The 23220-nt window shown below is 41.9% G+C and overlaps 1 protein-coding gene and 1 pseudogene across 1 annotated transcript in view; one reads left to right on the top strand and one right to left on the bottom strand.

Moving 5' to 3' along the window:
* The window catches only part of Senp7 (SUMO specific peptidase 7), a 127781-nt gene extending 104594 nt beyond the window's left edge, over positions 1-23187 (bottom strand). The window contains exon 1 of the mRNA XM_057764391.1: positions 23170-23187. The gene's annotated coding sequence lies outside the window, so the exon portion shown is untranslated. The remainder of the gene's footprint in view (positions 1-23169) is intronic.
* Positions 5187-8587, top strand: LOC130871276 (ATP synthase subunit g, mitochondrial-like; annotated as a pseudogene).
* Positions 23188-23220: the final 33 nt, after the last annotated feature.

Here is a 23220-nt window from a genome sequence, read left to right as displayed (position 1 = left end):
GACAAGCCACAGCTCCATAGTGAGACACTAAAGAGCAAGATGGTAAAAGAGGGGCGACAAAATAACCCTGGGATATTGCAAACCAAAGGATACTCCAAAAGTACTTGAGTCGGTGACACTCAGAATATCCTGGGCTTCACGTTTCCCAGTCCATAGTCCTTTCTAAGTGTCAGTTCAATGACATTAGTTATATTTGCATTACTGTACAACCATCACAATGGTTTCCCTTTTTTTTTCTTTTTTTGTTTTTTTCTCCTACTACACCAAACAGAGACAATGCACCATTATGCAGTTACTCCCTAAAAGTCTTCCCTCCCCAGAGGGAGTTTTAGTGCAAAATTTTGGCTCCAACTGTCAAAACAGAGGAGGGCTAGCCACACAGTTCGGTGCACTGATTAGAAATAAAGGTTGGTAAGAAGCAGAAAAGGTGTTTTTAACCAGTGCATACTGGGAAGCGGAATGGATAAAGGGTCTACTGACCCCAAGCTTGTGTTTGAGGATATTAATATGAACTTTACATTTAAGAACAGAAAGAATTGGGGCAGGCCCAAGGGGTGTGCATATTTAAACCATCCTCCTGGTCAAGGTGTGGTCCCACCACATTTGAGCTCAAGGTGACTGAAATTACAATATTTAATGACTGTCTTTGCATCTGAGGAGCAATCTGGTTCTGTTCCAGAGTATAGCTCCTCTAGCATAAATAATTGCTCTCAGTTGTAGGGTGATCTTTCCTGCCTATTGACCTTACTGTTCCCAGAGACTGCAGGATTAAGACAATTATTTGTCTTTGTGTCCTCAACATTAAAGGGAAACAATACTTAGATAGGCAATTCTTTTATTTATTTATTTATTTATTTTTTATTTTTGTTTTTTGAGGCAGGATTTCTCTGTGTAGTTTTGGCTGTCCTGGAACTTGCTCTGTAGACCAGGCTGTCCTGGAACTCACAGAGATCCAACTGCCTCTGCCTCCAAGAGCTGGGGATTAAAGGCATGCCTATATAGACAATTCTTAATTCATTAAGATGTTGCTGGGAGGTGGTGGCACATGCCTTAGGGTTAGGGTTAGGCAGAGGCAGGTGGATCTTTGTGAGTTTGAGGCCAGCCTGGTTTACAAGAGCTATTTCCAGGACAGAGAAACCCTGTCTCAGAAAAAAAAAAATTAATTAACATGTCTAGATTCAGAGATAATCAAGTCAAGAGTCTCAAAGTAAAGGAGATAGTTGCAAAATAAAGACAGAGGTGTCAGGCTTTCTTCCCTGTTTTACAAGTACACTGTGGGCCCAGTGAAGAAGTCAGTGCTTTCTAGCAGTTTTGGAGTGCTTGCTACATTCCAAACCACCTGATAGTCTACTTGCTATCTTTCTAAATGTGTCAGTTCTAGAGCCAAGTCCTTTCTGACTAGTTTATATCATCTGACATAATGCTATCAAGGTCTGTTCACGTCATACTATATATTAGAAGATTATTTGTTTTTATGATTGAGTAATATTAGAGCTTCAATTCCGATAATTCTGAACTTGTTACAGACTTTCTGGGTCATGTGGGACTCATTCAATGCTATAAGAATTTGAAGTTTGGCTTTGTTAACATAGCTAGAAGACATTAGTAGGTTTGGAGGTCACTGATAATGAACCCTAATAGGTTTTCTGTAAAGCGATAATAGGTTTCTCCACCAACACAATAAGCCAGATCAAGAGGAACTGAAAAAGTATAACAACAGGTTTACTTGAGCAAAGCAAATCCCAAGTGAGTTCTCCAATCCCAGAAATTGAGGCCAGAGAAGTCACATGCCTGAACTAAAGTAGGAAGCTTGTATAGATTGTAAACAAGGGGATGATGACATGTCTGGAACAAACTAAGCTTATGAATAAGTGTGGTCAAAAGCTGACCACTTTAGGCAGGGACTTGGGCAGCTGGCAACTTCAGGGGAAGAGCTGCCGTAGCCACCAAGAACTCAAAACTGGGCTTTTTGGTGCCTTCCCTTTGTTGGAGATTCTCTGAGAGAACACTGCTGTGTTTAGTCAATTTTACTAATCTTTTAATTTATGGTAATATTTGTGTACTATTTGAGAAATCTTTGCCTCCTCTAAGGCTTTGAAGATATCTTAGTTTTTCTTGCATAAACCTTGTTTTATCTTTGACATTTAGAGGTATGACCCATTTGTAATTAGTGTTTTTTTTTTTTTTAATTCCATTCGGTTATCCCTTTGTTTCCCTGAGTCTGACGTGATACTTACTATGCAAACATAAGAATTTAAGTTCAAATTTCCAACATCGTCATAGAAAGCCTAGTGTAGCTGTGTGCACCTGTAATGCTAGCAATTCTTGTGGGTAGAGACTGGAGGATCAAGGGCTCGCTGGCTGCTGGCCCCATTCCAGGATCAGTGAGAGACCTCGCCTGAAAAGAATAAGTCAGAGCACAAAGAACAGGACACCTGATGTCCTCCTGTTCTCCCCACATATGCAAGACACCCCACATATCCACACACATGTGTTCAAACGTACAACCCCCCGAATTGCTTCATTATTTATTGGAAAAATCATCCATTTCTTACTGAACTGTAGTAATATGTCGCAAGTAGATGACTTGGTGTTATGTGTGTATGTGTATGCCACCATTCATTTTTATTATGAAATCTACATAATTCAGTGGGTAACAATTCTTATTTTTGAATAGGATCTCACCATTAGCCTTGGATGTCCTGGAACTTGCTATGTAAACCACCAGGCTAGCCTTGAACTCATAGAGTTCCAATTGTCTCTTCCTACTAAGTGCTAGGATTAAAGGTGTGTTCTATCATGCTATGGGTTATACTTGTTAAAATTTTTGGATTGTGTCTGATTTGCTCAATATTATTTATATTCATTGGCTAGCACAGTGAGGAGCACATGATAGCCATTAAGTAAATATTTGCTGTTTGAATGAGAGATTTCATATAAGAAAACCCCACAGGAAGTCTGGAAAATGTTGATGAGTAAAGAGTTAAAGTATTTCTGTCTGTGCATCATGTGTGTGAGTGTGATAGAGCTTGAAGGAAATATTTTTGTAGAATACTGCCAACATCTAGATAATCTCACCTCTGTTCTCCATCATAAGAATTTTCCAAAGATGCCGGGCAGTGGTGGTGCATGCCTTTAATCCCAGCACTCGGAAGGGAGAGGCAGGCGGATCTACGTGAGTTCAGGGTCAGCCTGGTCTACAAGAGCTAGTTCCAGGACCCTGTCTTGAAAATCAAAAAAAAAAAAAAAAAAAAAAATTCCAAAGTCTCGCCTAAATGGGGATTACAAATTGCTCCTGAAAAGAGTCAAAGAGGAGGTTCTGTTAATTACCTAAGTTACAGAATAGGTTTACAGAAAATTAGAACACAAAAGGCACAAATTAGGAGAGACCAATTGCGGACTCTGAATGGCTTTCAAAGATTGTTGGGAGACATCTCCAGTCTATGACCAGCTGTGGGATAGCACCTGATCTAATAGTTCATTAAAAAAACCTTAGATGGTGATAAAGATTTGGATAGTCCCAGAGAATTAACAGCTGAAGCAGAAAAGGAATTGACAATTGTTGAGAAAAAATTACAGGAGGCACATGTGGATAGGGTGAATCCAAATCTTAATTATATTCTAGTCATACTGCCTTCTAGAATTTCTCCTACAGGAATTTTAATGCATAGGGATGATATTATATTAGAATGGGTCTTTTTACCACATAAACCAAGTGAAAAATTAAAAACTTATGTGGAAAAAGTCTCTGAATTAATTATAAAAGGTAAATTGAGATATTGCCAATTAGCAGGTATAGACCCAGCAGAGATTATAGTGCCTTTCACGACTGATGAAATAAAAAGTTATGGGAAGACAATGGCAAAGAGCTTGTGCTATTTTTTTGGGAGAAATTAATAGCAACTATCCTAAAAGCGACAGACTTAACCTTATAAAGAGGACTTCTTGGATTCTTCCCTGAATTGTATGTGATGCTCCAATAACTGGAGCCCATACATTTTATACTGAAGCACATAAATCAGAGAAGGCAGGTTACAAATCAGAAGATTTAATTAATGTGGAACAAAGTCCTTACAATTCTTTCCAAAAGCCAGAATTATATGCTATTCTCATGGTGCTAAGGGATTTTAAAGAACCTCTTAATATAGTTACTGATTCACAATATGCAGAAAGAGTTGTTTTTCATATTGAAACTGCTGAATTTATACCAGATGATACAGACTTGACTTCATTATTCATTCAGGTTCAAGATATAATCAGGAATAGCCTTTGTCCCATATACATAACACACATCCAATCCCATATGGGTCTGTCAGGTCCTCTAGCACAAAGTAATGCAGATATTGATTGATTACTGATTGGAAGTGTGTTGAAGGCCTCAGAATTCCATAAGAAACATCACATCAATAGCAAAGGTTTAAAGAAAGAGTTTTCTATTACATGGCAACAAGCTAAGGAGATTATAAAGAAATGCCCTACTTGCTCTTTCTATAACCAAACACCGCTACCTGAAGGGACTAACCCAAAGGGTACTCAAAGGAATGAAATCTGGAAGAATGATGTGTTCCACTTCACAGAATTTGGGAAATTGAAATATGTACACCACACCATTGACACTTATTCAGGTTTTCAGTGGGCAACTGCTTTAAGCTCAGAAAAGTCTGATTCAGTAATCACATATTTATTAGAAGTTATGGTCATCATGGGTATACCTGCACAAATAAAGGCCCAGCATATGTCTCTAAGAAAATGAAACAATTTTTTGCTTATTATAATATAAAGCATATTACAGGTATACAACACAATCCTATAGGTCAGGCAGTTGTAGAAAGATCAAATCAAGCTATAAAGGATATGTTAAGCAAACAGAAAGGGATGGAAAATATACCCAGAAATAGATTACATAATGCTTTATTAACGCTGAATTTTCTTAATGCTAATGAGAAAGGGACAACAGCAGCAGAGAGACATTGGATAACAGAAAAATCTTCTGAATTAAGTCAGCCAGTATATTTCAAGGAAGTGTTGACCTCACAATGGAAACCAGGAAATGTGCTATGTTGGGGAAGGGGTTTTGCTCTTGTTTCCACAGGAAAAGAAAAACTATAGATACCATCAAAATTAATAAAGATTTACTTTGAAAAAAGAGAAATCTCTTGAGAAAGAGTAATAACAGCTCATCCACAATGGGGACAACCAATCAGGTGATAAGGAAACTATATAGGGTTGGGGGCAGGGTTCTGTTCTTGTCTTTACAGAAAAATACACATCCTCAAAAATTCAAAAGACCCTGGATGTTTGGATGCTGACAGAAGGAAAAATAAGTATCCAATAAGGAACATCAAGGAAAAGGAATATGACTTGTAAGGACAAGTGATAAAAACATATACATACATATATGTATGTATATATATATGAATATATAGAGCTGGCTTTGAAGTTTGACAATGTCTCTCTCCTTCTCTAGATCCAAGCATTTTGTTAAAAGAAAAATTCAGAGTTTCTTCTCATGTCAAGAGCCTCTGGTATGGAACAGAAAGAATAAAAAATTTAGAAAAAAAATTTACTTTTCTTCATACCTATTTTTGTCTATCGTACCTTTCATTGAATATATACATCTGTATATGTCTATATAAATAATGTTTAAGTTCTCCACAATGAACAATGAATTCTCCTGAAGTAATCTTTGAAGTGTTCAGGAAGAAGATGGGTAATGTAGGAAATCCTTCTGTATTTGTGTTGCTTTCATTGGTTGAATAAAGAAACTGCCTTGGCCTTTTGATAGGGCAGGAACTTAGATAGCAGGGGAAGACAAAACAGAATGCTGGGACGAAGGGGTGTGGCAGATGCCATGAAGCTCCTGCCTGAGACTGCTACTACCACTGGCTAGAATCTTTCCCGGTACGCCACAACCTCATGGTGAACACAGATTAATAGAAATGGGTTAGATAAGATGTGAGAGTTGGCCAGGAAGAGGCTAGATATAATGGGCCAGGCAGTAATTTAATTAATACAATTTCTGTGTGGTTATTTCGGGGGCTAAGCTAGCCGGGCGGTGGAATGCAGCCCCATTCCTCCTACTACAGATGGGGCCCCACAACAACAACTCCACCGGGTTGGCATGACATCATGATGCTGATAACACTACTACAATACCAGTTTTGGGTACCAGCTGCTCAAGATGGTTCCAACTTGTTTAGCTGAAATGGTGCACATTTTTACAATGTTCTAGCCAGAACTCCAAATAGGAACCTCAGAAAAACCCTACTCAGAGACTATTTGCAATTATACCAGATAGTAATCTTGGAACTTAACTGTCAATTTACTTTCACAAGATCCCATAGAAAGAACATCATCCCATGACAGCTGGAAGTAATTCTAGAAGACGACATCTGCTCTCCCAACAAAGGTTGTCCTTAGGGTTAGGTACATCATTTAGGGGTTGATTATAATTGACATAGGGTTGGGGGTTGGGGGAACTTATGTAGGCTCAGGGATCTCTTTTAAGCTACCCGCCCACTTGGACGTGGCCTCCATGCCTCTGGTCTCTTTTCCAGCTGCGGGATTTGGCTGCTACTCCCGTTCCAGCAGAGGATTATGATCTGTGAGTCTACCCCTAAATAAATAACCCTCTGTTATACTCAATTCTGAGCTACTGTGGGATTTCTTTTAAGCATCCTTCTTTAGAACACAGTTTGGAGAAAGAGAAAGATGGGAATGGGGCTTTTGGATCAAGCAGGACTGAGCTAAAGATTCCAACCAAATAGATCCCTGTTGGTCATAATCCACTTTGGACCCCACCTTCTATTTCTCTGGTAATACTAGAAAGCAAAGCATCCCAATTGTTTCTCTGTGAGAGCCAAAGTTACATTTTAAGTTTTAATTGCTATACCTTCGGGATCAGGAAACAAAACGCCTCTGCTCTGCAAGCCCAAGGACAGAGAGTTCCTGATGCTGGAGGTTATTGATTATGGGAGATAACAAGTCACATGTTTTCACGCTCCTAAACAAGTTTGTTTGACCCATCAGCACCTGATGCGCTTGATCACATGTGGGTGGGAGGTTCACAGGCAGGAAATATACATTAGGAAGTATGCTTGCCCCTGATTGAACCTGATGGGAAATACTTAAGCTGCTGCAAACCATGACAAGAGGCCATTTCCCAAGAACCTGAGGTATGGACCTAGCAAGAACCCATCCATCTGACCAGTATTTAATTAAAGCCTGCTTCAATTTCGGCTTTAAATTGTAGTAGTAATTTTATTCTCGACTGGTGGAACTAACACCTCCTCAAGATTGAAATGTCATATGAAAAAGTAAACAAACCATGGCTTTATTGAAGCCTCCTGCTCAAAAGAATGGGCTTTGGCTTCTACCTCTATCGCCCTGGGAAGACACATATCATTTTTTAATATATTCATTTATTTATTTTGGGTGTTCATTGAAGTGGAGGTGATGGAGCCATCATGTCATGATGTTACTCTGACTCCGTTTTGTGTCTGTTCAGGCATGCTTTCAGCCTCATTCAAAGCCCCCAATAACTGCACCCACATTGGTGGGGCATTGGAAATTTCTCTTATCCTGACCATGGCCCAGATGTATAGCCAAAATAACTGCCTAGTCCTGCCAAAACAACTTACAAGGTTGCCCTGACCTATACTACACAGGATGTCATTGTGGGCTTTGTGGTTTATACCTTTTTGAACACTATACAGTTGCTGCTTTGGTGCCAAGAGTCCTTTGTGGCAAGAGCCTGCTCTCAGTGAGTGGCTTAAATAAAGGACTCTTACTTGGCATGATATGTGTGGTGCTCTGTAACCTTTTCCACTGGACTATAGCAACCTGTGTATTTAGTTATGTGTGTGCATAGAAGTCCAGTGGTTATTTATCTAATTCTGATATGTGGGTGTTAGGATTTAAGCTTGGGCCACCAGGTTTGGTAATAAGTGCCTTGACTCTTTGAGCCACTGGCTGGCCAAGACATGACATTCTAATCTGCCCTAAAGTGTATCACTTACTATTGCAGCAGTTCTTAATCTGTGGGTCATGACCCCTTTGTGGGGCTCGAACAACTCTTTCACAGGGAATCACCCAAGACCGTTTGCATACCAACAATTTACATTATGATTCATAACAGTAGCAAAAATACAATGTGAAGTAGCAATAAAAATAATGTTGTGGTTGGGGGTCACTACAACATGAGGAGTTATATCACAAGGACTCAGCATTAAGACAGTTGAGAACCATTGTACTATTGTCTCCTCCCTTAAGAGTTAATTCAACTTCCACCTTAGACCTTGGCACAGTCAATCCATAACCTTGAGGAGAAGGCCCTGGTGTTGTTGAGTGTTGCTGTGACTTAATTGAAGTCTCAGTTGGCTACATTTTGGCCCTGCACTGAGGTTGAGCTCCTTATGGTTATTCAGAGCATGGGAAAAAAATAATCCAAAGTGCTAAAACTGGTAGCTTCAAACATCATACAGTTAAGGAAGCTATGCTGAGTGGTTGGGTGGCCACTGAGGCATGGGTGTGGTTTTATATCAGAAAAATCATAGGTAAACGTGGCATCACTGACTATAAAGTTTGAAGAACCATCTTTTACATCTGATTTCATTTGACTTCTTCTTTGCATGGTCTTGAACCACTGAACTGAGACTGGTATCTGAATAAAATAAGAGCTATCCAATAAATGACGTTAATACAGGAGCTGGAAAGATAGTTCAGTGGTTAAAAGCATTCACTGCTCTAGCAGAAGATCACACCAACATGACAGCTCATAAACATGTAACTCATCATCAGGAGACTGGACCCTTCCTCTGACCTCCTTGGCCTCCTGCATTCAGGTAGTGGACATAAACTCCTAGGCTAACAACATACACATAAATAAGATAAATACATCTAAAAAGGAGTTAAAACAACAGGATTTGTCAATCATCTGGGCAGGAGGCTACCTACCCCCTTGGAAGAGCTGATAAAACTGAAGACACGCTAAGGATGTGAGAGGAATAATTATTCCTTCATGAGACAATGTACTTATATTCCAGGGACCCTTCCTTCAGTGCAGCTGTTTGCAGATCTTCACAGCTAAACCTGGCCATTTTTCTGAGTCCTAGTTCATAAAACATAATTTTCCTTCTACCTCTTTTTCAGATGCACTCCAAAAGTCTAAGCATGCTTTTTTGACAATGACTTTTTTGCTGTTTCTCTGAAGGGTTCCTGCTCTCCACTCCTTTCTACGATGCTTGCTATCCTTTATCTCTAAATCTGTGAATCTTAACTTCTATGTCTTCCTAACTCCTGACAGCTACTGGGATTCTCAGCTTTCCTGCCCTGTTCCCTTTCTCCCAAACTCTGATGAAAGGGTCCTTAAACTTCCTTCTGGGTCATTTCAAATTTCAAATATAATTTATTTTTGGTTTTTCAAGACAGGGTTTCTCAGTAGCTATGGAGCCAGTCCTGGAACTCACTTTGTAGACCAGGCTGGCCTCAAACTCACCTGCCTCTGCCTCCTGAGTGCTGGATTAAAGGCATGTGCCATCACTGCCCAGCAAAAATAAATTTCGTGTTACATTGTGTGTGTGTGTGTGTGTGTGTGTGTGTGGTGGGTACACAAGGGCCACAGAGCCAACATAGAGATCAGAGAACAGCCTGGGGAATCAGTACTCTCCCTGCACCAGGGGTCCCAGAGGTCAAACTTGAGATGTCAGAGTCGCAGCAAGCGCCTTTCTGTCTCAGCCAATTTGCTAGTCCTCTTTTTAAATTCTTCTATGGATGAGACGAAACTCAGAAAAGGAAAATTTGAATCCTCTGCCAAAGTCCTTACTGCTTATATATGCTTGAGGATATGCATATGCCCCCGCATAATCAATCAATCAATCAATCAATCAATGTAATATGGTGTGTATATATGGGTTTTATTTGTTCATTTGTTTTCTGAGACGGGGTTTCTCTTTGTAGCCCTGGCTGTACTAAATCTCACTTTAGACCAAGCTAGCTTCGAATTCACAGAGGTCCGCCTGCCTCCTGAGAGCTGGGATTAAAGGCATGGGCCATCATTGCCTGACTCAAAAGTTTGTTTTTTGTTTAATCCAGACCCTTTAATACCTTCATTCGTGTGACCCACTGCTCTCTTGCAGCATATTCTGAACTTTTATTCAGTTTCATTCCTTTACTTATGCATTCTTGATTTTTGCCAACTGTCTAAGCCCTATTTCAGTCCTGTGAATGAGGGGCCAGGAACCCAGAAACACTAGGTCCAAACCCTGCCCAATCATGGTGGCACATGCTTGTGAGCCCGCCACTTGGGAAGTGAGAGCGGGAAGATGGGGCACCCTCAACTACATATCTAGTTCGAGGCCAGAACGGCTACTTGAGATCCTCTGTCAAACAAACACTCCCCCAAAAGAACGCCTTAAGCACCCCTCCCACGAAGCTATTAAAGCTAGAAGGATCTCAGACGGTTTTGTGTATGTTACATATGCTTCCACTAGGTGGTGCGATAAGATATCTTTCCATCTAGGGTCCTAGTTGCAATCTGTCCTGGTTTTCGTTGTTGATCTGTTTTGTTTTGTTCTAATCTTGCGTATGTGTGCATGAGCATGTGACATGTATATGTTCGCAAGCATATATAAGCAGTAAAGACTGCTGAGAGACACTCTTTGGCTGCTAAAAACAACGGGAAAAGACGCTCCAAACTGCTAAGCTGCCTGCAGCTTGCAGTGAGTCCAGGTTTTCAGTTTTCATGAGCTGAGGTGAACTGTGGTGATGCAGCTGTCTTTGAATTATTTCTTCTCAGCAATATTCCTTTAAATATCACCAATAAAATTCACTGGTTCACCAAGTTGAACTTTGGTCTGCCATGAATTCCCTAATCTGGGATGAATTTGTTTCTTCAAATTCCCCAGTCTAAGAGTGTCACATAATAGAGACAAGTGTCTGTACACGCCTGCGAGAAATTAGCTTACTTAGGTTAGTTGACGTAGGAAGAACTCATCCTTAAATGTGTGTGGCACCATCCCTGAACTGGGATCCTGGTCTGAATAAAAGGGAGAAACTGGGCCCTATGAGATGGCTAACTAGGAAAAGGTACCTGTTGTTAAGACTGATGACCCGAGTTCAAATCCTGGGGTGCAGATGGTAGAACTTGAGAACCAACTCCTACAGGTAATAATCCTCTGACCTCTACCCTCACACTCTGGTATATGCATGTACCCGAGTACATACACACACACATGCACAAAATCAACATACTAAAATGTAAGAAAAAAATTAATGGGCCTGGAAAGATGACTCAGCAGGTGTACATACACACACACACACACACACACACACACACAGAGAGAGAGAGAGAGAGAGAGAGAGAGAGAGATACACATGCACAAATGCATACAAATGAAAATAAATATTTTCATTAGAAAGGGAGAAAACCAGGTGAACTTTTGAATTCATCGCCCTCTGCTTCCTGACTGCCTCTGCAATGCGGCCTGTCATGCCTTCCCCACAAAGTACTGCACCCTCCCTCCCTGAAACTATTTTGTCAGGTGTTGTCACAGCGATGAGACAGGTAGTAACCAGCACTTAAGGGCTGACAAGAGTGGTTCTATCTTGACTCTACAGCTGTCACAATGTACAATATTGTCTGAGAATAATGCATGCTCTGAGCAGGTGAGATGGCATAATTGGTAAAGGTGCTTGTCAATCTTCATGACCTGAGTCCAATCCCGACCCCAGGGACTGATGGGGAACCTCCTTCAGCCCATGGCCTTTGAGAGGCTGGACAAATTTGGGTGTGGCCTTGGGTACCAAAAAAGTGCGGCACGCACATTCTCTCTCTCTTTCTCTCTTTCTCTCGGATGCTGGGTTCGGTTCCTGTTCCTGGTTCCTACAGAGGCTTGCGATCCGTGAGCTCCCCCTAAATAGAGAACCCCTTTATTATACTCAGTTCTGAGCTACTGTGGGATTATTATATTTGCGTTCACCTTCAAGGGACCTCATGGTAAGGAAAGAAATAATTCCCAAAAAGTTGCCTTCTGATCTCTACACGTGCACCATGACATGTGTGCAACCATGCACAAGCAGGCATACACTCACACACATAGACAAATAAGTAAACATAAAAATTTTAGTTCAGCCAGGTGGTGGTGGTGCACGCCTTTAATCCCAGCACTCGGGAGGCAGAGGCAGGCGGATCTCTGGGAGTTCAAGGCCAGTCTGGTCTACAAGAGCTAGTTCCAGGACAGGCACCAAAGCTACAGAGAAACCCTGTCTTGAAAAACCAAAAATAAATAAATAAATAAGTAAATAAATAAATAAATATTTTAGCTCATAAATCTTTGAGGTGTACTAACCTTTTTTGTTTGTTTTTTGTTTGTTGAGACAGGGTTTCTCTGTGTAACACAGAACTCACTCTGTAAACCAGACTAGCCTGGAACTCACAGAGATCTGTCAGCCTCTGCGTCCTGAGTCCTGAGATTAAAGGCATGTGCCACCATACTAGGCTTTAACTCTCTAATTATACAATAAGTCTCTTCTTTTTCAAAAGCTTTCTTTGCATCTTTGTCTCGCATATATGAAGAACTATAGAAGTGGTCTAGACTTCCCTGTGCCCTTGTAAGAAGTTATAAAATTCTAATACTATTTGAATACCTATGATGCACCAGACACTACCCCAAGAAATAGATATTGCACCAGTGAACAGAGCAAAGTTCCTATCCCCGCTCTGCTTGAAATTCTCACGGACTAAAGTATACAGTAGGATATTTGTGTCTACTGGTGATTAGCGCTAAAACAAGAAAGGGGGCTGGGTGTGGGGGCGCACACCTTTAATCCCAGTACTCAGGAGCCAGAGGAAGACAATCTTTTTGAGTTTGAGGCCAGCCTGGTCTATACAGTAAATTCCAGGACTACCAGGACTATGTAGAGAGACCCTGTCTCAAAAAAAAAAAAAAAAAAAAAATCACCCATTCACACACCCCCAAAGAAAAAGAGAGGGAGAAAGAGAGACAAATGGTCACCCAGTCTTTTAGAATGCTTATAGTAGACAGAAACTGGAAGAAAATTAAACTCTGAGAATCTGGGGTAAGAATGGCCTTGGGGACAATGAGTATAAATTGTCCTAAACAGGGCCTTGTTTCACAGGCTGACGCAGAGAGGCCGAGAATGGCTAGAGGGGCAGAGGGTGGTGTGGATGATACCTAAGGAGAGCTAACATCAGGTCATGGAGGCAGATGGGGAACCAAGAAACAGATCAGGTCACTGGGGCCTGGGAGGCTTGGTTAGGATTTACGGCTTATGGTATGGACTTATTTTTTCTTTCTTTCTTTACTTATTTAATTTTATTTATTTATTTATTTGGGGGGGGCAGTTTTCGAGACAGGGTTTCTCTGTAGCTTTGGAACCTGTCCTGGAACTAGCTCTTGTAGACCACGCTGGCCTCAAACTCACAGAGATCCTCTGCCTTTGTCTCCCAAGTGCTGGGATTAAAGGCATGTGCCACCACCGCCCTGGTATGGACTTATTCTAAATGGAGGGGGAGGCCATTGGGATCGTTAAGGAACCTATGTTTGGAGCCTGTAAGTCCCAAACCCTTAAGAACAGGATAGCATGAGGAGGCTGGAGTTGGCTATGTGCCTTCTCTCCTGCCAAGGCTCTGATGAAATCCCAGATCAGTCTCTAACTAAGTTTCCTTTGAAGGTAGGTCTTGCTACAGAGAACAAAATTTGGGACGTATTTCACAATACTTCCTTTATTCCACACCCTGACGGGAACTTTGACAGTAACTGAGAAGCTAGTGAGCCCCATGCACAGAGGTGGAGGCTGACTCTCTGGAACCTCAGACTGCCCACACTGACTATTCCAGGTGTTAGCTAGTTGCCGTTCAAATTAATTTTTTTTCCAGCTACTGGCTCCTCTGGGTGTGTGTGGGGGTCAGCTCCAAGTTTCTACTTCAGTGTGTAGTACTTTCATTTCCCAGGCACCCAGATCCCAATTATCATGCAGAAACTATATTAATTACAACACTGTTTGGCTGATGGCTCAGGTGTATTTCTAGCTAGTTCTTACTTTTTTGTTGTTTTTTCTAGACAGGGTTTCTCAGTAGCTATGGAGCCAGTCCTGGAACTCACTCTATAGACCAGGCTGGCCTCAAACTCAGAGATCCGCCTGCCTCTGCCTCCCCAGTGCTAGGATTAAAGGCATGCACCACCACCACCCAGCTAGCTCTTACATCCTAAATTAACCCATTTCTATTAGTCCATGTATTGCCATGTGGCCATGGCGTTACCTCATTTCCTACATGTCCTGTTTCCTCAGCGGCTGGCTGACATCTCTTTGACTCTGTCTACTCTCTCTATATATCTCTGTTTGGATTTCCTTCTTGGCTGTACTATGCTAAGTCAATGCCCAAAACAGCTTTATTCATCAACCAATAAAAGCAACACATACACAGAAGGACCTCCCACATCACAGTAAGTACATTTTTTGTAAGGCGAGATCTTTCTGAGGTTATCCTCCTGCTGCGGTCTCCTGAGAGCTAGGACTGCAGGGCTGCACCATCATGCCTGTTTTAAGCTGTGTTTTTTTCGAATTAACCTCACTGGTCTACGTTTTTCAGGCAGTGGTTGTCTCACTTCCAGTGGGTCTAAGAACTGATTTTCAGTGTGTTTGACTGGTGAGCTGGTGGGTTGGTTTGCAGGGGTTTTACAGTGTAGCCTGCTACAGCCTGAAACTTCTTATGTAGCCCAGGCTGGCCTCAAGACTTTCAGCAGTCCTTCTGTTGCTGTCTCCCGAGTGCTGGGCTACAGGCATGTGCCACCACACTCAGCTGATTTTCCATTTCTTCATCGCTTTCACTTGTTAGATAAAACCAGCCAGCCAGTGGTGGCACACACCTTCAATTCCAGCACTTGAGAGGCAGAGGCAGGTGGATCTCTTGAGTCTGAGACTGCCTGGTCTACAGAGCTAGTTCCAGGACAACTAGGGTTAAGAAACTCTGTCTCGAAAAACCAAAACCAAAACCAGAAACAAAATAAATAACAAATTCCAACCATCTTTACATACCATACCTGAAGCTAGAGCCAATAGACATATAGTCACTGAGAATTTTGAGTAGGGTTGTGATATTCCAAGTTAAAAGTTCTGAAAGGAAGTGAGAGTGTATTCAGAGACAGCAGAGGAGACTAATGTATAAATGAAGGTGAGAGTTGACAACTTGAACTAAACTGACTGAAGGGGATAGACCATGAGATTAAAGATGTTTCGAATGATATAATCTACAGATTCACTAGCTGATATAATGCCAAAAAGATAGACATTTACAACACACATGAATGAGTAGAGGTGCTACGTATCATAATAAGGGAAAGCTAGAGTAGATTTAAAAAATATTTTAAGCTTTAAGTCTTTATGGCTGTTTGAAATATAGTAGCCTGAGCTGGGTGGTGGTGGCGCACGCCTTTAATCCCAGCACTCGGGAGGCAGAGGCAGGCATATCTCTGTGAGTTTGAGGCCAGCCTGGTCTACAAGAGCTAGTTCCAGGACGAAAAACTACAGAAACCCTGTCTCGAAAAACCAACAAGAAAAGAAATATAGTAGCCTGATCAAGTAAATAGACAAATTTCCAAGTAAACAGAGGATTATGGCTCGGAGAATACCAGCCAAGTGAAATGTACTGTAAGACAGTCTAAAGAATTGTCACGCAGTTGGAGAGATGGCTCAGTAGTTAAGAGTGCCTGCTCTGAAACCATAAGGAGCCAAGTTCAGATCCCAGCACCCACACAGCAAGCTGGGCATGGTCTCACATGCACCTGTGATCCTAGCTCTTTGTGGAAGGAGACTCAGAAACAAGAGAATTATGGGATATCTTTGTTGCCAGCCTAGATGAAAAACATTAACTCCAGGTTTATGACCTCCAGGCTCAAGGACAGACAGACCCTGCATCAGCAAAATGTGGGGAAGAATGACAAGGGAGGACACCCAATGCTCTCTCCCAGTCTCTGTGAGCACTAACACAAGCAACACACACACACACACACACACACACACACAGAGGCATACACCCCATACACATACACCAACACACATGTACACACACACTTTAAAAAAGAGAGAATTGTCCAGACCAGGCCTGGTGCTATGGGACTATAATCTTAGCTACATGGAAGGTGGAAGCAGGTGTAAGGAAAGTTTTAGGCCAGTCTGAACTACACAGACACTGTCTTCTAAAAATGTCTCCTTTTTCTTCTACAGGATAATTTCCACCTTGCTCCTCCTACTCATCTCGCCTCCACTCTTCTTTAATCTATCTGTACTATTTTTGTTTTCCAGACCACCAACTTACGTTCTTCACCACCTGGACGCAAAAATACCCTTTTTTAAAACTGCAAGAGACTAACTGTATACTGTATACTGTATGTTTCCAGAGAATATTGATTTTCTTTATGTGTTCTCTGGATAAACAACAAAAAAGTAAACCAATAGTTAACAAGGTTCTTTGTTTTGCACATCCTGTATCCTTTTTATTTTTAGCACATAAAATCATGTTCTGCAGCAGAGCACCTGAACAAACAAGACTTTTAAATCTGAGAAAGTACATTTTTGTACAAACCCGCTGTGATGATTAATCAGTCAACTCGAGTGGATTTAGAATCACCATGGAAACACACTTCTGAATGCATCTATGAAAACGTTTCCAGGAAGGTTTAACTAAAGAGGAACATTACCTGAATGTGGGTGGAACCATCTCAAGGCTGGGGCCCAGACTGAATAGAAGGAGAAAATGACCTGAGCACCGGAACTCATCTCTTTGCTTTGTGTCTGTGGCCATGTGATCAGCCAATTTGTTCTCCTGTCATCCTGCCTTCCCCACAATGATGGTCTGTACCCTTGAACTGGGGTCCAAAACAAACCCTTTCTTAAGCTATTTTTGTTACCTATGTTGCCACAGCCTAACAAGAAAAGTAACCAACACAGTGTACTTTTAACAAGAATTTAAGAGTCTCTGTCATTAGCTCATTTAATGAATTAATCATTCAATAGTTGCTATTAATCTGAATTTGGAATGTTCGGTCCATGGTTTACAGTCTTTTCCCTTAACTTGGTACTGTTGGGTAGTGGCAGAAAAGCTGAGAAAGGACCTACTGGGTGGTCATCATGAGATGAGTTGTTTTGGGGCTAGGGGAAGGTTTGGTTGGTGAAGTACTTGCCTTTCAAATGTGAGTGTGTGAGCTTGACTTCCAGCACCCATGTGAAGAAAAGCCAAGTGTGGCAGCACATACTTGTGATCCTAGCACTGGAGAGTGGATTCTTGGGGTTTACTGGTCAGTCAGCCTGGTATGGCGGAGCTGTAGGCTCAGTAAGAGATCCCGTGGTCTCAGAAATGAAAAGGAGGCAGTATTCCTGAGGAACAGCACCCAAGGTTGTCCTGTGTTCAAATGCACATGCAAGCAGATGTAAGCACAACTGCACATATCCACAGATCCAAAATTAAATAAATATGATTGATTTGTGGACACAAAAAAATGAACAGGACTGGAGAGATGGCTCAGTGGTTAAGAGCACTGTCTGCTCTTCCAGAGGTCCTGAGTTCAATTCCCAGCAACCACATGGTGGCTCACAACCATCTGTAATGAGATCTGGTACCCTCCTCTGGCGTGTGGACATACATGGAGGCAGAATGTTGTATACATAATAGATAGATAGATAGATAGATAGATAGATAGATAGATAGATAGATAGATATGCATACACTACATTTCCCCCACCATTGTCATTCATATGACACCCCTACCAGAGAAACCTTAAAGTAATAAATCCCTGCCTATTCAGAGATTAGAACATCAAAACTGTGAGCCAAAACAAACCTTTTATCACAGTATAGCAATTGTCTCTGGTATTTATTATAGCTGTCTAGTTAGGGCTTATATTGCTAGGATTAAGAGATACCATGAACATAGCAACTCATAAAGGAAAGACATTCAGTTGGGGTGGGTTACATTTTCAGAGGTTTAGTCCATTATCATAGTGGGTCATGGTAGTATGCAGGCAGACATGGTGCTGGTGAGGTAGTCGAGAATTCTACATCTTCAGCAGGCAACAGGAAGTGGTCTGAGACACTAGCCATGACTTGAGCATATATAAGACCTCAAAGCCCACCCCCATAGTAACACACTTCCTCCAACAAGGCCATACCCACTTCAACAAAGCCACACCTCCCAATAGTGCCACTCCCTCTGGGGGCCATTTTCTTTCAAACCACCACAATAGTAAAAGATATCTGACACAGTAATTTGTTGGTTTTGATTTTTTCTTTGGAGTAACCCATTTAAGAATCCAAAAGCCTTGCTGGGCAGTGGTGGCACACACCTTTAATCCCAGGACTCGGGAGGCAGAGACAGGCAGATCTCTGTGAGTTCGAGGCCAGCCTGGTCTACAAGAGCTAATTCAGGACAGGCTCCAAAGCTAGAGAGAAATCCTGTCTCGAAAAACAAAACAAAACAAAAAAGAAGCTGGGCGGTGGTGGCGCACGCCTTTAATCCCAGCACTTGGGAGGCAGAGGCAGGTGGATCTCTGTGAGTTCAAGACCAGCCTGGTCTACAAGAGCTAGTTACAGGACAGGCTCCAAAACCACAGAGAAACCCTGTCTCGGAAAAAAAAAAAAAAAAAAAAAAAAAAGAGCACTTGGCTGTTCTTTCAGAGGATCCAGGTTCAAATCTCTACACTAACATGTCATCTTGGAACTACCTGAAACTCCAGTTCCAGTGCACTCAACAACCTTGTCTGAACTTTTTGACATGCAGCAAAAATACCAATAGACATTAAATTATTAAATTAAATTAAATTGAGATAAATCAGCCTACTTTAGTTTTTTTTGGTTTCTTTGTAGCTTTGGAGCCTGTCCTGTAAATCAGGCTGGTCTTGAATTTACAGAGATCAGCCTGCCTCTGCCTCCCAAGTGCGGGGATTAAAGGCGTATGCCACCATCGCCCAGCTTTACTTTTTTATTTTTCCCGAGACAGGTTTTCTCTGTAGCTTTGGGGCCTGTCCTGGAACTAGCTCTTGTAGACCAGGCTGGCCTCGAACTCATAGAGATCAGCCTGTCTCTGCCTCCCAGGTGCTAGGATTAAAGGCGTGCGCCACCACCGCCCGGCCCAGCTTTACTTTTTAAGACATCAGAATAACTATGTGCAGTGATGTTAGATATTGATCATAACTTAAAAGCATGGTTCTCATCTCATTCCTTTGGGGTCTCTGAGACTGTCAGGGTCACGGAAGTAATGATCCCTCTGAGACAAGTACTCAGTAGCCAGAGTTGATTTAAACTTCTAGAGTCTGACCCGGGACAGTTTATGGTAGGCACATTTAAGGACAATACAATCTGGAGAAAGTTTCCGGTATAACACAAACCCTGTGAACAAGGAGGCATAATTACACCTAAACTTTTCTCAAAATACATGTCATTTATTCCATGATGTTCTAGAGATAGGCTACATGTGTCACCTTAAGGGCCTAGGGGAGGATCTGGTGCCACACAGAGTGTAGTTGTCATTTGGGTTATTAGTCACTGCCTGTCCTGCTTGTGGGAGCTTGGAATGGTCTAGTTATACAGGTAGTACAGATCACCAGGTTATTGCCACCTCCGTTCCCGGACTTCTGGGTGGAAAAACAGATTATACATCTCCCTCGTTGAAGAGACAATCCCGTTTTTAACGTTCCTTGTTTCCCTAGTGCTTATCCGTGATGGCAAGTACATCTGGGCTCCCAACATACTCCCACTACTCTAACCTGCCATTCAGTTAACAGCAGACACAAGCTAGAGTCACTGCAGAAAGGGACCTCAGTGGAGAAAATGCCTCTGAAATATCCCACTGTAAGGCATTTCTTAATTAGTGATGGATAGGGAGAGCACCCAGTCTATTATGGGTGGAACCATCCCTACGTTGGCAGTCCTTGGTTTTATAAGAAAGTAGACTGATGGACCTGGAGAGATGGCTCTGCAGTTAAGAGCACTGGCTGCTCTTCCAGAGGTCCTGAGTTCAATTCCCAGCCACCACATGGTAGGTCACAACCATCTGTAATGAATCTGGTGCCTGTATACATAATATCTATCTATCTATCTATCTATCTATCTATCTATCTATCTATCTATCTACATAATACACTGTATACATAATAAATTAATAAATCTTTAAAAAAAGAAAGCAGGCTGAACAAGCCACAGGGAACAAGTAAGCAGAATCAGCACCTGCCTCCAGGTATCAGTCCTGTTTTATTTGACCTCCTTCAATGACAGACTACAAGTGAAAGTATAAGCCAAATAGACCCTTTGCTCCCCAGCTTGCTTTTGCTCATGGTGTTTCGTCATGAAAATAGTAACCCTAAGACATTAAATGCCTGCTGTGGAAATAAATTAAGAGCAACAAAATGAGAAAACCAAACCTCATTTATTCTGAACTTTCTGTATCAAGGAGTGGACCACCATCAGCGTTTTGGAAGACATTCAAAGGCAAAAGAGTAGGAATGTCTTACAGTGTGGATAGAGGCTTTTGGTATGTCCCCTAGATGAACTTAGAAGTGGCCTTAGGGATTCGCAGGAGTATATATGTGCCCTTCTCTGACTGATCTCAGATTAACAACAGCGACAAAAATTAGTGAAACTGGGCTGTAGTCTGAGGCTGCTCGTTCATTCCCAGCCGACAAGACCCAAAATAATCACACTGACTGTATTAATTAAAACACTGTTTGGTCAATAGCTTAAGCGTATTTCTGGCTAATTCTTTTATTTATTTATTTTGTTTTTTGAGACAGGGTTTCTCTGTAGTTTTGGAGCCTATCCTGGAACTAGCTCTTGTAGACCAAGCTGGCCTCTGCTTCCCAAGTGCTGGGATTAAAGGCATGTGCCACCACCACCCAGCTGGCTAATTCTTTCTATCTTAAATTAACCTATTTCTATTATTTTATATTTTATCACAAGGCTCATGGCCTACCTGCAAGGTTCTGACTGGCAGTTTGTGTCTTTCTCCTTTGGCAGCTACATGGCGTCTCACTGACTCTGCCTACTCCCTCTCTATATATCTCTTCCAGCCTGGCTATATTCTGTTACGCCATTGGCCGAAAGCAACCTCTTTATTAACAATGGCAATCACAGCAAACAGAGGGGAATCCCACATCACAAGGCCAGTGAGATGACTCGGTGTGCACATCTGTAATCACAACACCCCTACCAGAAGATTGGTGGTAAAAACAAGGGAATCTCCAGAGGCTTCCAGGCAGTCTAACTTGGTACACACAGGAGCAAGCAAAAAAAAAAAAAAAGAAAAAAGAAAACCCTACTTCGAACAATGTGGAATATAAGGAGCAACACCTGAGGTTGTACTCCAGATTCCCATGTGCGTCCATACTTACACTCACATTGATACACATCACATATACACAGGGATGATTTTAAAAAATCAGGAAACCATCAATTATTAATCTGTCCTACCATTTGGAATTGGTTATGACAGAAATTATTACTTCACTTCCTGAACTGTCACTAGAGATAGAAATATGGCTCACTACATGTTGTCAGCATACTTTTCTGGGCTGTTTATTGCAGAGTTTTTTTTTTTTTTTTTTTTTTTTTTTAAGGTTACTAGAGCAGGTTATAGAAGAGTTGAGTTTTGTTCATACTTGTATATATTTCTTCTTTTTTCTTTCCTTCTTCTCTTCCTCTTCTCCCTCCTCTCTCTCCTCCTGCTCCTCCCATTCCTTCCCTTCCTCCTCCTCTATCAACATGCTCTCACTGTGTAGCCTTGATTGGCCTGGAATTCACTATGAAGACTAGACTAGCTTTAAACTCACAGAGATCAGCCTACCTCCACCTCACTGGTTCTCAGCCTTCCTAATGTTGTGACCCTTTAATACAGTTCCTCATGTTGTACCGACCCCCCTCAGCCATAAAATTATTTTTCTTGTTACTTCATAACTGTAATTTTGCTACAGTTATGAATTGTAATGTAAATACCAGTGTTTTCCATGGTCTTAGGCAACCCCTGTGAAAGAGCTGTCTGATACCCAAAGGGGGTCTCGACTGCTGCTCTATCTCCCGAATGCTGGGGTTAAAGGCGTGTGTCACCATACCTGGCCTTTTGATTATCCTTTCAAATATTTGATCTGCCACTACTGTAAATCACTCACAATTACTTTGAGTTGAAGTCTTTACCTTAGAGCAGAAAGACAATGTCATTACGAAGCCCTTAATTTAGCATGATTTACTGAAGAAACCATTTGACAAGCTGGAAATACTGCCCCTCCTCTAGGACTGGAGTATGGATGCTTTACTTCCAGCGGTGACTGATACTGAAGGAACTCTGGTTGGCTTGAGCATGGAGAGCATGCGCGGCTCTGGGAGGCCTTGCCCTTTTCCCCCATTCCCTTTGCCTGCTGAAAAACCGTGAGATAACATTCCTAGCTAGCCATCAACTTCTATTGCCTTATTGACCACTTCCTCCTCCTGAGACTGACTACCGGGGTCCAGCTACTAAAGTATTAAAGCCCAGCAATCAAAAGCCCCCTTTGATTCACCTAATTAACTTGCCCAATAAAAATATACCACTGCATTCCCCAGCCCACTCTAACACATACCTACCCTTTCTTAAAGATCACACCTGCAGGTCATTTGCTGCTGTTTTTCTACCTGAGTCAGAAAGCAGCCACTTTCCCTTTCTGCTTAATAAAGGATCTCTTGGAGAAAATAGGTGTTTGGGTGTGGTTTGTACCCAATCCGGGGTGTGGGAGGAAACCCCTGCTGTGTGTGGGGGTCTCCTTCATATCTCAAACGCTATTCAACAATCTTTTTGTTTGTTTCAGTTTGTGGGGGTGGTATTGAGACAGCCCTATGTAGGGCTGGCAGTACTGGAACTAGCTTTGTACATCAGGCTGGCCTCAAGCTAGAGTTTCCCCTGCCTCCCAAACGCTGAGATTAATGGTATGCACCACTACGCCTGGCTAGAATTAAACTTTAAAATAGAACCGTAAGATTTGCGTTCAGGTCGTTTTGTTAGTACATACATATAAATAGAGTAACCAAGCTGAGAGCAGGTGAAGAGGTTTCTAGTTCTAACAACAAATCACTAAAAAGGGTGGCGGGGCGCCGGTGGAGCCCCGGGCCTACTCATTTTCACAAGGACTCACAGGCAGCCAGTCAACGAGACCGCGAACCGACTTTAAGCTGAGAAACTGCCG

Source organism: Chionomys nivalis, chromosome 3, assembly GCF_950005125.1.
Source record: "Chionomys nivalis chromosome 3, mChiNiv1.1, whole genome shotgun sequence".
In the NCBI taxonomy this organism is placed as follows: Eukaryota; Metazoa; Chordata; class Mammalia; order Rodentia; family Cricetidae; genus Chionomys; species Chionomys nivalis.
This window is presented reverse-complemented; position numbering and strand designations above follow the sequence as displayed.